Consider the following 15,125-nt stretch of genomic DNA (forward strand, 5'->3'; position numbering starts at 1 on the left):
TTGTCAAAAATAAACGAGCACAGGGAGAGGGATCCTCTCCCTGGGGCTGGGACCGCTCCCACCCCTGCCCTGGGAATTTCTCTGCAGAGGAATTTGGTTTTTCCTGGTGATGGAAGCACTTGGAGGCTTCAGACGGGAGTGGAAAGGCTGAGCCCAACATCAGGACAGGGAAAATCATGGCTGGGGTGAAGGGAAATCCACACTGAGAGCACAGTGAGATCTGGGGCAGGGATTTGGGTCTCAAACTCTCCCTGGGCACCACAGCCCCACATTTTGGGTGTGCTGTGGTGCCCGGGCCATGGCTGGGTGCTGGCTCACCCTGGGCACTGCCAGAGGTGTTCCACAGCCTAATTCAGGTGAGATCTGCCCCTTACAGACATTTGTGTGACATTTTTATCCCTGCAGATCCTCCAGACTCCGCTCAGAGCTCCTTTGGGGCATCATCTGTGCTGCCAGTTCCCATAACAACTTGTGAATTCAGCAGCAAAGCTGCTTCTTTCTTTTAATTATTATTAACAAAAAAAAAGAAACCCAGCCCAAATTCTCTTGTCTTTTGTCAGCTCCTGAAGCACTCGGATCCCTGGCAGGCTGCCTCTTCTTTTCTCCTCCTCTTTTCCTTGTTTTCTGTGAAAAGGAGCCCGGGCTTACACTGAGAAGGGTCATTACCATTATTTATAAAGAAAAGGGAATATTGCCTATCCAGCTTTACAGACACTGGGCCTTGGCAAACATTGAGAATGGAAAGAAGGGGAGATGAAAAGGTTTTGGAAAGGTTTGGGTGTGCTGGGAGCTGATTTGGGTGATGGATTGAGCTCTTCAGCATCTCCCTGACAGGTTTATTTAGCGCTTCTCTTCGCTCCGGCCTTCCCCAGGCGGTGCCACTCATTGCTGGCGCTGCAGAGGAGTTAAAACCGAGTTTAAACGCGGCTCCTGACACGCAGGAAAGAGGGGATAAATGCCAGAGATAAAAATCCCACCCGGCAGCAGCCCCGGGGCTGGGACCGCTCCCTCCCCTGCCCTGGGGCACTCTCTGCAGAGGAATTTGGGTTTTCCTGGTGATGGAAGCACTTGGAGGCTTTAGATGGAAGTGGAAAGGCTGAGCCCAACATCAGGAAAAGGAAAATCTTGGCTGGGGTGAAGGAATATTCCAGTGATTTGAGATCTGAGCAGAGGAAGATGAGAATGAGGCAGGAGCCAGAGGAGGGGATTTTAGGGTGTGGAAAACACGGCAGAATCCTTGGGGAAACACCCAAATATTTTATAACTCAACATTTTCTGTAGGACATTTATAGCCCACACTGACTATTACCAAGGGATAAAAATTATTATAAAAATCATTATAAAAATTGTTATAAAATCATTCTGGACTGGTCTGAGATGAACCCATCCCTGTTCTTATCAGTACTTTGCCCTCACTGAGTTGTCCTTGCCTGGGTTCAAAAAGTTATTTTTAATTCACCATCTTGAATGGAAGGCACTAAAGGACGGGCAACACTTTGTGCCACTGCTTTTCTCCTCCTCTCAGAGAATCCCAAAATGGTTTGGGTTGGGAGGGACCATAAATCCCATCCCATTCCACCCCTGCCATGGACAGGGACACCTTCCACTGTCCCAGGCTGCTCCAAACCCTGCCCAACCTGGCCTGAGACACTTCCAGGGATAAAAAATTAATATTTTTTCCATAAAAACTCAGTGGAAAGTGGTCTGAATTCAGCCATACAGAAGCTGAGGGCCGTCAGGTGTGACTTTGTAGCTGCAGACAGAGAAATTCTGCAAATCCTGGCACACAGGGAATTGAAATTGTGTTGGGATGGAGCCACGTGGCATCATCTGAGCTGGGAATGGGAAATACAAGGGGCAAAAATGGGAAATACAAGGGGCAAAAATGGGAAATACAAGGGGAAAAAATGGGAAATACAGGGAACAAAAATGGGAAATACAGGGGACAAAAATGGGAAATACAGGGGATAAAAATAGGAAATACAAGGGGCTGTGGGCAACACCTGAGCTCTGGGCAGTTAATTGCTGGGTTTTATAATTAGTAGCCACACCAGATTTTAATGCAATTCTCAGTCTGTGCAGTGGAAGGGTTAAAATCCTGAATTTATCCAAGGCCCATCCATCCACCCTCTGCCAGTCAGGAATTGGTTTGGTGCTTTTAAGGACAATGCACTGCTGCTGAGGAGGAGGAATAGTCCCATTTGAACTTGATTATCTGACAATTTCAGTGCAATTGCATGAAAACAATATTAAAGTTACATTAAGGTATTGGAGATAATGGGTCGACCTTGCTGATATCACAGCACTGGCCTGAGTTTCTTGGCTTGTTCACCCAGGAGCAGAAGGAGACCGAAAAAATACACAAAAAGAAAGGAAAAATAACCTTTTCATGGATGTAAATCCCAATTTTTGAACATAATGGGATAAATCAAGGTCGTGGGGCCAGCCACAATCTTGGCACTCCTCAGCTCTGCAAATAAACCTCCTTTAATTAAAGCTCGTCCCTCCCTTCCCATGATTTTTTAGGAAAAGCAAACAGAGGCTGAGCTGTGTTGGCTGCAGCACCAGGAACATTCCCATTCATCCTTGGGGATGTTCCTGCCCTGCTGCTGGGACAGACCAGGGGTGGCACTGAGCTGTGACAGGGACACTGAGGGGCTGGAGAGAGTCCAGGGCAGGGAATGGAGCTGGGAAGGGTCTGAGCCCCAGGAGAGGCTGAGGGAGCTGGGAAGGGGCTCAGCCTGGAGAAAAGGAGGCTCAGGGGCCCTTGTGGCTCTGCACAACTCCCTGACAGGAGGGGACACTGGGGGGGTCGGGCTCTGGGAACAGGAACAGGGACAGGAGCAGAGGGAACAGCTCAGGGGAGATCCAGGTGGGATACTGGGGAAAATTTCCCCATGGAAAAGGTGTTCAGGCACTGGAACTGCCCAGGGAGGTTTGGAGTCCCCATCCCTGGAAGTGCCCAAGGGATTCCTGAATGTGGCACTGAGAGCTCTGGGCTGGGGACAAGATCAGGCACAGATTTGATGATCTTGGAGGTGTTTTCCAATCTAATTAATGGTGTGGTTCTGTCATTCATCAGGTTGTTTGTTGTGAGATGAGGAATCCTGGAATGGTTTTGGTTGGAAGGGACCTAAAATCCCACCCAGTGCCACTCCAGGGACACCTCCCACTGTCCCAGGCTGCTCCAGCCCCAATGTCCAGCCTGGCCTTGGGCACTGCCAGGGATCCAGGGGCTGCCACAGCTTGATGAGAAAATTTGGGTGTCACAACATTTTGGGGAGACACAAAACCTGTGCTGTGCTGGTGCTTTGGGAGGGCAGAGCCCCTGCCCAGGTGTGAACCCTGCCCAGAGCAGGGAAACGTGTCCCCTGCTGGGACAGTGGCCTCTGGAACAGGTTCAGGCTGCACCAAAAGAACTTCTGGTTGGATTTTAGGAAAAATTTCTTCATGGGAAACATGGTCAGGCCTTGGATGGTGGCATCACCATCCTGAGTATTCAACAAACCCATGGGTGAGGCACTTGAGGTCATGACCATAGTGCTGGGGCTGGGCTGAGGGTTGGACCCAAAGATCTCAGATGTTCATCCCAGCTCAGTGACTCCATGATTCCATAGTTCCAGGGACAGTTTCTGGGGGTCCAGAACTCAATTTTCTCATTCCCACAGCCGTGTAGAAATCCAGGAGTCCTGTGGAGAGCTGGGCCAGCAGCAGGACCTGGCAAAACCCCCCCAGCTCCTGCCACAGCCTGGGGGACATTTGGCAGCTTTGACCCCAGCCCTGGAGTCCCAGCTGTGCCAGGATCTTGTGCAATTTCCCCTCCACCTTATTTGCCTGAGTGCTGGATTTTATTTGCCTCCCTCTCCAGATCAATGGGAGCCGTTGCTCAATTCTGGAGCCGCTGGAAATCGTGGCACTCCCAGGGCTTGCTGCAGGAGCACGTGAAAAGTGTTCCTGAGCCCCTCCTTAAGGGGCCATGGCATTTTCTCCTTGTTTCAGAGAATCCCAAAATGGTTTGGGTTGGGAGGGACCTTAAATCCCACCCAGTGCCACCCCAGGGACACCTCCCACTGTCCCAGCTGCTCCCAGCCTGTCCAACCTGGCCTTGGGCACTTCTAGGGATAGGAATTTTTTTTTTTTTTTCCCATAAAAACACAGTGAAAAGTGGTCGAAATTCAGCCATACAGATGAACTTTTGCATTTTTGGGAAGCAGGGCAGCAGCCTGGTGCCTCCCTGGAGCCGTGTCCCAAATCCAGGTGTGGGAGAGCCGGAGGGAGCCGAGCCCGGAGCCCCCAGTGCAGGTGAGGATTTTCAGGCTCGTGTGACTCTGAGCCAATTTGCCCAATTCTCATGGGAGCTGTAAAGATCCCCTTCCCCAAATCCAGGACTTCTGCCATGACAAATTTCCAGCTGGAGCATGGAGCTGAGAAGGTTCTGGAGGGGAGTTTTTACTTGGGGTGAGGCATTGATTTTGCATTTGCTTTTCTGACTCTGCTGCTAAAATTATTATTCCAGTCGGACTGAGCTGATCCTGGCTGATTTAAGTGTCTAAAATAAAGTTATGAACGAGCTGTGTTTTCCATGAGTAACATTCCCATTCATCCCTGACTTCATGGCAGTGAAATCATTCCCAAGAAGCAACGAGTGGGCTTGGAAAACACTGGAATCATTTAGAGATGATAATTTAGCTCAGCACACTGGAAGTTTTACATTTATTTACATTTTGTGAGGGGAAGGTGAAAGCCCATCAGGATCAGCCTTCAGGGAATCTTTCCTCTCTCATTCCTTTGATTTTTGTCACCAAATTCCAGAGGCTCCCATGTAGCCCTGCCAGAGTCATCTGTGACATTTCCCTGCATCTTTTTTCCCACTTAAATAGGAAAACTGGGCTCCCACCCCACTTTTACTCCCTAAATTCTAAATTAGTCTCAAATATTACCCCTGGGAAATGGCAAGTTTAGGTTTTCCAGATGTGTGATTGGATTAAAGTGGCTTTTGCAACCTCAGGAGTTTTCCCAGTGTATCCTCCCAGGGAATAACTCAGCCTTGGATTCTGCAAAGCTCTTGGCACGGGGAGGAGCTGGAAGAGCTCAGCTCCTCAGAGCTGGATGTGAACTTGGCTCTTCCTCTGGTTTATTTTCGAGGCAGCAGCAAAATCCTTCCCAAAGCTGGGCTCTGGATGGGCTCAGAGTGAGCCAGGCACTGCTCTGCTCCCCCTGAAAAACCCCATCTCCCTGAAAAATCCCATTTCCCTGAAAGATCCCATCTCCCTACAAAACCCATCTCCCTGAAAATCCCATCTCCCTGTAAAACCCATCTCCCTGAAAAATCCCATTTCCCTGAAAAATCCCATCTCTAAAAAACCCCATCTCCCCGAAAATCCCATCTCCCTGTAAAACCCATCTCCCTGAAAGATCCCATTTCCTTAAAATCCCCATCTCCCTGAAAAATCCCATTTCCCTGAAAAACCCCATTTTTCTAAAAATCCACTTTTAGGGTAGATTTCTGTGGGAAGACCTTTCCAAGGTGTCCCAGAGAGGGACAAAATCCACTTTTAGGGCAGGTTTGTGTGTGGAGAGGTTCCCAAGGTGTCCCTGTAGCTTGGGGGTCACAGTGTTGAATTTGGGGGAGCTGTTCTGAAGTGCCCGGTTTGAAGGAGGTTTTGGGTGTGCAGACACCTCTCCACATCTCCTTCAGTGATGTTCTCATCTCCTGGCACTCCCAGGTCACCCCAATCCCCCTCTCAGCTGTGCCCAGGAGCTCCTCATGAGAGCTGGGTGCTTTTGGGGTGCTGATTTATCATCTGGGGTCCTGCTGATGGTGAGTTTTGGGTTTATTTGGCAGAAGAGTGAATATCAGCCTGTAGAACAGCAAGAAATTTGTTTCTCTGGTGTTTTGCTTCTCTTCACCTCATTCCCTACAAGCTGAGCAGGGTTTGGAGCATCCCTCCCTGCCCCTGGAGCAGCCCCTTCCCAGCTCTGTGTCCCCAGGGATTTCCCCAAAGCCCCCCAGGAGCTCCCCAGTGCTGCAGGGATGTTCCACCTGCATTCCTGGCACATCCCTGCCCTTCCCAGGGCTGCTCAGGGGCCTGAGAGGATTTGGGGGCTCAGGGGGGATTTTTTCCTGGAGATGAATCTCCCTATAAGGTTTGTTTGTGTTGGGAATTAATGCATGGAGAAAGTCAGGAAAGAGAGTTTGAACTAAATTATTAGAAATAATCAAATTATTTGTTTTAATTGAGTTGCAGCTGAGCTTGTGGCGCTAAAGGGTGTGAGCCACATTCCTCCTTTTTCCAGTTGGGAAAAGGGGGGACACTGGGAACAGCAGGACACACTGCCCTCAGGCTGGGTTTGCTGTCTGTGCCAATGCAGGTGAAATTCCTGCTGGAAAAGGCAATTCCAGAGGGTGTCTGTGTCCTGCTGCGTGTCACTGGGCTCCTTTGGGACACAGGGCCAGGAGCTGCTGGAGAGAGAATGGAGAAAAAATCAGCTTTTCCCTCAGGAACGTGCTGGGAATGGGGCTGTTGGAAACCAGAGGGAAGAGGAAATGAAATCAGCCCAGGGACCCATCCTGGCCCTGCCACGCTGTCCCCAGGGCACTGTCCCCCCTCAGTGTCCCTTCTCCTCCCTGGCACTTTGCTTTTGTGATTCTCAGGCTGAATTCTGCTTCCCACAACCTGCCTCATTAGCAAAACACAACTCCCCAGAAATTTCTTTTCAATCTGGCGTTTCCACCCGTCAATTATTTGCAGGTTTTTATTCCCTCACACTTTTTTTTTTCTCTTTTCCTTTTTTTTTTTTTTTTTTTTTCTTTTTCTTTTTTTGGACTTAAATGAAACATGCAGCTTTTTCTTCTTTAACTTCTCCAAAGAGATCAGTGTTTCCAGAATCCTGAGAACTGAACATGGGGTTTGACCACATCTTTTAGCAGAAAACCTTCACCCTAAATGGGCAGAGAAGAGTTTTGGGTTTAGATTCCTGTGCAGAGAAGGTTCCACAGCATCACCCTGAGACATTTGGCCAAAAAAACATGTGGAGGGCTGACGAGCTGATTCTGCTGTGCCTTCTCATTGATCTTCTGGGTTCCAGAGCAGCCTGGGGCGAGCCCAGCATCCCAAAAGTTGCTCTGAACACTTTTATGTAACAGCATTGCTGCTTTCCTGGGATTTTGCCCTGCTCTTATTTCTGCAGTTGGCTCTGTGGTTGCTCTTCCCTATTTTTTTATCTTTTTTTTTCTCCCTTTTTTCCTATTCTGATGGAGATTTTGTTGGGGGCATTGACAGAGCTGGAAGAACGTGAGGGCTGATCTTTCAAAATCAAGAATGAAGGGCAAAAAGTGTGGAGTAATGATGGAAAAAGAGATTTAGTGGGGAAAAGAGTCCCACGGGGTTTGGTGCTGTGTTGGTTTTTTCATAGATCCCAAGCTCTGTTTGTCTCTCTCCCAACAGAAAACCAGAGCCTAAAATCAGGAATGAAGGGCAAAAAGTGTGGATTAATGGTGGAGGAAGAGTCTTAGAGGGAGAAGAGTGACACAGGGCTTGGTGCTGTGCTGGTGTTTTGTGGATCCTGGGCTCTGTCAGCATCCAAAGCACCTCAGTGGGGCTGCAGTCCAGGAGGGAAAGGGGCTTTGGGGCTCTCCCCACCTCCAAAAAACCAGAGCTTTAAATCCAGAATGATGAGCAAATAGTGTGAGTTAGGGAAAAGAGAGGTGGAAAAGGGAGGGGGTAAAGAAGGGGGAGAAGAGAGTCCCAAGGGTTTGGTGCTGTGTTGGTGTTTTGATGGATCCTGGGCTCTGTTTGTCCCCCTACCAACAAAAATCCAGAGCCTTAAATCAGGAATGAAGGGCAAAAACTGTGGATTAATGGTGGAAGAAGAGTCTTAGACAGGGCTTGGTTCTGTGCTGGTGTTTCAGGGATCCTGGGCTCTGTCAGATCCCTGGAGCTGCAGTCCAGGAGGGAAGGAGCTGCCTTGGGGCTCTCCCCGAGCTGTGATGTTTTTCTGTCATTCCAAGGCAAACCCAGATTTCCAGGCAGTCCCGGCCCTGCCCTGGGGCTGCTTTGTGCCACATCCCAGCGCCGGCAGCCCCACGGCTCTGGTGGGCACCTCCACCCCAGCTCTGCTCCCTGCCTTGGCCATCTGCTGCTGCTGGGCTCCGGGCAGGGCTCAGCCCTCTCACAGGGGCTCGGATGATTCTTGGCCCTTCCTCAGCACCATCTGTTTGGGATGGAGCCACGAGCTGGGTTCAGGTGGGGCAGCCAGGAGGGTGAAAATCCCCCCGGAGGAGCGCGGGGACACCTCAGGACATCTCTGCTGCCTGCAGGTGCCACCGGGCGGGCGGGGATGTCGCCGGGCTGGGAGGGGCTCGTGTTGCCAGTGACAACCCGGGCTGGAGCTGCTCCAGGCACACACAGACACACGGGCTGGGTTGCCATAACGACCAGCCCGGAGTTGGGATGGAACCTGGGCTTTGCCAGCATCCGAAGCACCTCGGCGGGGCTGCGGTCCAGGAGGGAAAGGGCTGCCCTGGGGCAAAGAAACACACTGCAACACCCCACCTCCAAAAAAACAGGGCTTTAAATCAGGAATGATGGGTAAAAAGTGCGGATTAATGACAGAAAATGTGTGAAAAGATAGTAAAAAAGAGTTTGGTGCTGTGCTGGTGTTTTCTGGATCCTGGGCTCTGTCAGCATCCAAAGCACCCCTGTGGGGCTGCAGTCCAGAAGGGAAAGGGGCTTTGGGGCTCTCCCCACCTCCAAAAAACCAGGGCTTTAAATCAAGAATGATGGATAAAAAGTGTGGATTAATGACAGAAGAAGTGTGAAAAGATAGTAAAAAAGGTTTGGTGCTGTGCTGGTGTTTTAATGGATCCTGGGCTCTGTCAGCATCCGAAGAACCTCCGTGGGGCTGCAGTCCAGGAGGGAAAGGGGCTTTGGGGCTCTCCCCACCTCCAAAAAACCAGAACTTTAAATCAAGAATGATGGGTAAAAAGTGTGGATAAATGATAGAAAAATTGGAAAAAGACAGTCAGGAAGGGTTTGGTGCTGTGCTGGTGTTTCATGGATCCTGAAATCATCCATCCCGGGATCAGGAGCTCTGCTCTGCCTTTCCTCACTGAATCCATCCCGGGATGCGGGATTCTGCTCTGCCTTTCCCCACGGGATCCATCCCGGGATCAGGAGCTCTGCTCTGCCTTTCCCCAAGGAATCCATCCGGGATGCGGGATTCTGCTCTGCCTTTCCCCGCGGGATCCATCCCGGGGTCGGGAGCCCCGCTCTCCCTCCCTGGGGCTGCTCCCTGCACAGGGAGAGGCTGAGGAGCTCCAAGGCAGCTCTGGAGCTCTGCAGAGCCGAGCTATTTCTGGAGCTGGAATGTGAGCGCGTCCCGCCTGGCTCCCTCCAAATGTTTTCCAAGCAGTGCAGGAGGTAAAGTAGAGCAGCGCTGTGCCGGATCCAGTTTTTCATGCCTGCCTTCCCCGAGCCGCACGGGCACCACAGGGTGGGACAGGGACAGGGGACAGCAGCAGTGCGTGCCCTCCCGGGTTTGGGGCAGAAAAAGTCGGATTTGGGGCAGGAAAGCTCGGATTTGGGGGACAGTAGCAGTGCTTGCCCTCCCGGATTTGTGCAGAAAAGCTCGGATTTGGGGGACAGCAGCAGTGCGTGCTCTCCTGGATTTGGGGCAGAAAAACTCGGATTTGGGGCAGAAAAGCTCGGATTTGGGGCAGGGTTGGCAGCCCTGCTGAGCAGGGGAGTGGCAGTGGGGGAAAGGGGCAGGAGAGGCAGGGCTGGGAAGAGGGAAGCAGCCGAGCAGGGATCACCCCAGCTGCTGCTCCCCTGGTTCAGCTCCCCCGCGGGAGGATGTCAGGAAATCCAGTTTGGATGGAGCTGTGGGCACACTGGTGCAGAGCTGCCTGTGTCTGTCACCTCCCAGGGGGGACACAGGGACACAGCTCTGCCTCCCCTCGCTGCCACGGGGTTGCTAACCCCCAGGTCTGGCTGTGGATGAAGTTCTGCAGTGACTCCTCCTGCTCCTCTTGCATTCCTGATCCCACTCAGCCACGCAGGATGCTCCAGGCCACCACAGGGATGCCACCTCTGCCACCCTTGCAGTGTCCCCATGCCTGGGGCCACCGTCCTTGGGGCCAGAGACATCTTCAGTGATGGTGCCCTGGGGCAGCTTCCTCATCCTGCCCTTGTTCTCTGCATCCAGGGATGTTCTGGCTCATCCTGCCCCTGCCCAAGGCCAGGCTGGGCATTGGGAGCAGCCTGGGGCAGTGGGAGGTGTGGGAATTACTCAGGATGGGGTTGAATTTGCACTCCCAGCTCTGAATTACTCAGGATGGGGTTGAATTTGCACTTAGGGTCTGGTTTTAGGAGAAGCAGAAACCCCAGCACCAGCCAGGCTCCTGTGCCTCATCTTTGTGTCTCTCATTCCACGTGCAAAGGAAACTCTGCAGTTCTGTTCCTCCTAAATGATTTGGTTGCTAGTGAGGAGAGGAGAGCACAGGGAAAAAAATGCCTAAAAGATAAAGATAAAGCCAAAATAGTGACAGAAGGGTTGAGATAAGGAAGGAAAGGGCAAGCAGGGAAAATCCCTGAAGTGTGGATGGGAGGAAGGAATAAAATCCCTGATTTGGGAGCAAGGAATAAAATCCCTGATTTGGGGAGACTGGGAGTGACTCTGGGATACAGTGACACCCATTCCAAGCTGCCTCATCTCACCAATGTCTCTTCTTTCCCACCCCAGGCACCCTTTTCCTATGAACACCTGAGTCTCCTCCACCTCTCAGAGGATGCACCTGTAGCAGCTTTCCCACAGGTAAGAGCTCAGCCATGGCCCCAGTGCCTGCTGCAGGGATTTTGGGGGGTGGGGATCACAAACTTTGGGATCAAGCCCAGGCCTGGTTCTGTGATGGTTTATTTGCTTTCTCTGGGGTTCCTGTGTGTTTTGTGGTGATACAGCCCCAGGGGGTTGCAGTCCCTAGGGCAGGCATTGGTGACTGAGCATTGAAAGATGTTTTGAGGGGTAAGGGCTGGTCCAGATTTGAATTTTCACTTTGTTTCTGGCAGAGGGCTCTGGTGTGGTTTGTAGAGGATCCCATACAGTGATTTTCTGGTCCCAGCAGTTGTGGTTTGCAGGGTGAGGGTGGAGCTGGCAACTCCTGCTGATGTGATTTTCCTCCTGGCTCTTTATCCAGCAGCTGAAAATGTAAAATATTGAGAAAGAGAAGCTACTTCTGGGTGTCTCCTCTTAAACATGACCAGCAGTTCCCAAATCCTACCTCCCCTGCAGCTCTGCCTTTTCCCCTGACAAACTTCATAAAATCTCCTCATTTGCTGGGGAAGTTTTGTCTTCCCAGGGGATGCTGCCTGCCCAGATTTGGGGGAAGTTTGTGGGAATGAAGTGATGTTCATGGAGCTCCTGCAGAGCCCAGTGCTGCTGGGCAGGGACATGATCAGCCCTGGGACATTTTGGGGACTCAGTTCTGGGTCTGGTGTCGGTGTTGGGTGGATTTTAAGGACTGGGACTCACTTGGGTGATGTGGGACAGGTGAGCACGGGCCTGAGTGGAAAATGGGATTGTTGGTTCATCTTTTGGAGCTTTATCCATACGATATGGATGGATACAAATTTCCACAGCCTTGTGGCTGTGTATTTATTGGGGTATTTATTGTCCCAGGTAAAATGTGGTGGCACAGGATGGAAAACTCTGAGGCTGGGGAAGGTATTGCTGCTGCTCCTGCAGTAGGCTCAGCTTTTTTAGGATTGAGGGTGGTGGGGCAGCCCCGGGGAGCTCTGGCTGGGTGCAGGGACAGGTTGTGCTCCCCGGGAGCAGGGACAGCTCAGAGCCGCCTCCATCCTCGGCTAAAGTTGATTATCCGCCGACCTTTCCCTTCCGAGGGCTCCTTGCAGCGTCCCTTCAGCCGGGTCTGGCTCCTGCCCTCTGTTCCCGGCACAATAAATGCAATAAATTCATCTGCTGTGTCGTCTGGCCGCCCCGCAGCCCCTCCCTCGCCGTCCTTTTTGGCAATCTGTCATCCCGAATTTTGGTGCGGGGCCAGGAGCTGAGTAAAAACTCCTCGGGCAGCTGGAGCGCGACACAATGGGGTTTAAATGGGATTGGGATCGGCTTTAGCGTGTTTGTAAACAGCTGCACTGGGGCGGCAGAGCTGATGGGCACAGTTCATCACCCCGAGCGGAGATGCTGAGAAAGGGAAAAGGGGGAAAAAAGGGGAAATATCCCCGTGCTGTGGTGGGTGTCACCGGGGCCACCGAGAGCGGGGACAGCCCGAGGGACCGCGGGATGCGGGGATGCTCCGTGCGGTGTCAGCTCGGCTCGGGAATCAGCACAGGGAACGGAGATCGGTGCAGGGAGTGAAAGCTGCTGGCCTGTCAAAATAGTCTCGTTTCTCCTGAATTCACACAGCTTGTTCCTGGTGCGGGGTAAAAAAAAAAAAAAAAAAAAAAAAAAAAAAAAAAAAAAAAGGCAACAAAGCAACCTACCAAAAATAGTGTAGTGGTTTCTTTGCTACAGGGAATAAAAAGAATCATTTACTGAGGAGGGAACAACAGAGAGAGGGCAAAAAGCTGTAGTTGGAGGATATGGATTGGATGACCCCAGGTCATCAATTTTGGTGAAAAAACCTGAATTTCCAGGGATCTGCTGCTGAGGGCTGTGAGGGGAGTGGGGCTTACACCGATCACTGATTACACCGCAGGAGTTTTTTTGGAGGGGAATCAGGGAGGGGAGAGCTCCTGGGGCCGTGTGGGGAATCCCGTCGGGGTGAGCTGAGCCTGCGGCCACTCCCCGCCCTGGCACCGCGGCTCAGAGTGGGACCTAATTAATGAATTCAAGACCTGCTGGGATTAGATTTTATTAAACTTTGGAAGCAGAGTAGAGGAGATGAAATGTGAGCAAAGGTTGGGAAGGGGAGGGAGGGGCTGTGCCAGCCCTGGTGCCCTTTGCTGGTGGGTGCTGAGGGGTGCTCAGGTTCTCCACAGAAAACTGCAGGTGATGGATTAGGGAATCCCAGAACAGGATCACAGAATATCCTGAGTGGGAAGGGACCCACAGGATCACTGATCCCAGCTCCTGGACCCCAGCAATTCCCCCTGTCCATCCCTGGAGCTCTGGCAGTGCCCATTCCCTGGGGAGCCTGGGCAGTGCCAGCACCTCTGGGGAAGGGAAGAACCTTTCCCTGAGCTCCAGCCTGAGCTGCCCTGGGTCTGTCCCTGTCCCAGGTAGCATAAATTCCCTGATCCCATTTGAAGTGAAAATGAAGTTTCTTTTCCTTTTCCCTCGATTCTTTGCTGATAAAATGTCCTGCTCCATCCTATTTCTCCATGTTAAGGGATGCCCTCTCTGTATTTACTGCCTCTAAAATGATTTGGGGATGGAAATTAAAATCAGTCACTGCTTTCTTTATTCTTTATTCCTTATTCCTTATTCTTTATTCTTTATTCTTTATTCTTTATCCTTCTTCTTATTCTTATCCTTCTTCTTATCCTTATCCTTCTTCTTATCCTTATTCTTATTCTTTTCTTATTCTTCTGCGCTTTGGTTCTCCTCTGCTCCCAGAAGCTGCTTGGATGTTCTGGCACAGCTTAACCCTGCTGGACTTTCCAGGAATAACCCTTTTTTTGGATACATGGGTCTGTGGGGTGTGTGCAAACCCATGAGCCCTCACAAGGGGTGCAGCACAGGCCCTGGTTTTTTTTTGGGATTGCTGTTTTGCCTGCCGGATCTCCAGCATCCCACATGAGCTGTCTTCCCTCCTGACAGCTCAGGGAATAAACTCCACGCTAATTTTAGCTCTCCCTCCAAGGTGGATAGCTGAGGTTTGGGGCACCATCAATGCCTTATTCATAAACCTACAAACACTGTAAAAAGAAAAGGGGGGAGGAGGGGGCAGCGAGCGTCCCACCCTGGCCGTGTCTGATCCACCAGCAGCTGCAGCTCTGGCTCGCAGGGAGAACAAGCCAGGGTTGTTCCTTTCCCAGCCAGGAAAGGGCTGTGTGTTTATATTTAGGGCCCTGCAGTGTGTGCAGTGTGTGCAGGTGGCACATGAAAACCTGCCACCATTTCTTACCCTGTTTTTCCTGGACTGGCCTTGGCTCCGTGTGAGAGCTCTGGAAGTTTCCTTGTGTCTGTCTCTGGATTTTGGAGCCCTTGGGTGTTGTTTGTTGTTTAACCCTGGGGGGTTTCTCCCATGCACTTTTTGGACAGTTTTGCCCAAAACACACATTTTTTAGAGCAGGTTGGCAGCTTCTGCCACGTGGAGTCTGTGGGGTGTTGGGATTTGGGATCATTGTGATTCCCACTGGATAAGAGTGTGGGGCACTGGGATTTGGGATCATTGGGATTTCCCACTGGATCAGAGTGTGGGGCACTGGCATCATTGGGATTTCTCACTGAATAAGAGTGTGGGGCACTGGGATTTGGGATCATTGGGATTTCTCACTGGATGAGAGTGTGGGGCACTGGGATTTGGGATCATTGGGATTTCCCACTGGATAAGAGTGTGGGGCACTGGGATTTGGGATCATTGGGATTTCCCACTGGATAAGAGTGTGGGGCACTGGGATTTGGGATCTTTGGGATTTCCCACTGGATAAGAGTGTGGGGCACTGGGATTTGGGATCTTTGGGATTTCTCACTGGGTAAGAGAGCAATGAAAAGGAATATGTGGGGATGAGAGCTCCTCCAGCAGGGAGGTGGGTGGTGCTCCAGGATCTCGGTGCTGCAGTTCTAAGCTTCATTTCTGGCCTTGACCTCTGCTCTGACCCTCACCTGTGACCTTCCTTCTGCTCTGGCCTTCACCTTCCCAACCCCCCAGAGTTCCTCCTGTGGCTGTGGCACTTGGGGACATGGTTTAGTGGCACTTGGGGACAGTTTAGTGGCACTGGGTTGATGGTTGGGCTTAATCTTGTCCAGTCTTGGTGATCCTGGGATTCCCTGGGCTCTGGCTGAAGGAGGCCCCATTCACCTCCAGCCTTTCTTGTCCTCCAAAGTGAGAAATGGGGGAAAAATTCAGAAAAAAACCTCAGAATTGGGTTCCTAATCCCACAGCCCTTGATGTTCCCAAAGAGAGAAATGGGGGGAAAATGGGGAAAACTTGGATGGGCACC

The 15,125-nt window shown here is 51.4% G+C and overlaps 1 protein-coding gene across 2 annotated transcripts in view; it reads left to right on the forward strand.

Moving 5' to 3' along the window:
- HIVEP3 (HIVEP zinc finger 3) overlaps positions 1-15,125 on the forward strand; it is a 185,039-nt gene that overhangs the window by 66,129 nt on the left and 103,785 nt on the right. For both annotated transcript variants that reach the window (XM_056508965.1, XM_056508964.1), the window contains exon 2: positions 10,744-10,815. The gene's annotated coding sequence lies outside the window, so the exon portion shown is untranslated. The remainder of the gene's footprint in view (positions 1-10,743; positions 10,816-15,125) is intronic.

The sequence above is a fragment of the Oenanthe melanoleuca genome, chromosome 23, assembly GCF_029582105.1.
Source record: "Oenanthe melanoleuca isolate GR-GAL-2019-014 chromosome 23, OMel1.0, whole genome shotgun sequence".
Classification (NCBI taxonomy): Eukaryota; Metazoa; Chordata; class Aves; order Passeriformes; family Muscicapidae; genus Oenanthe; species Oenanthe melanoleuca.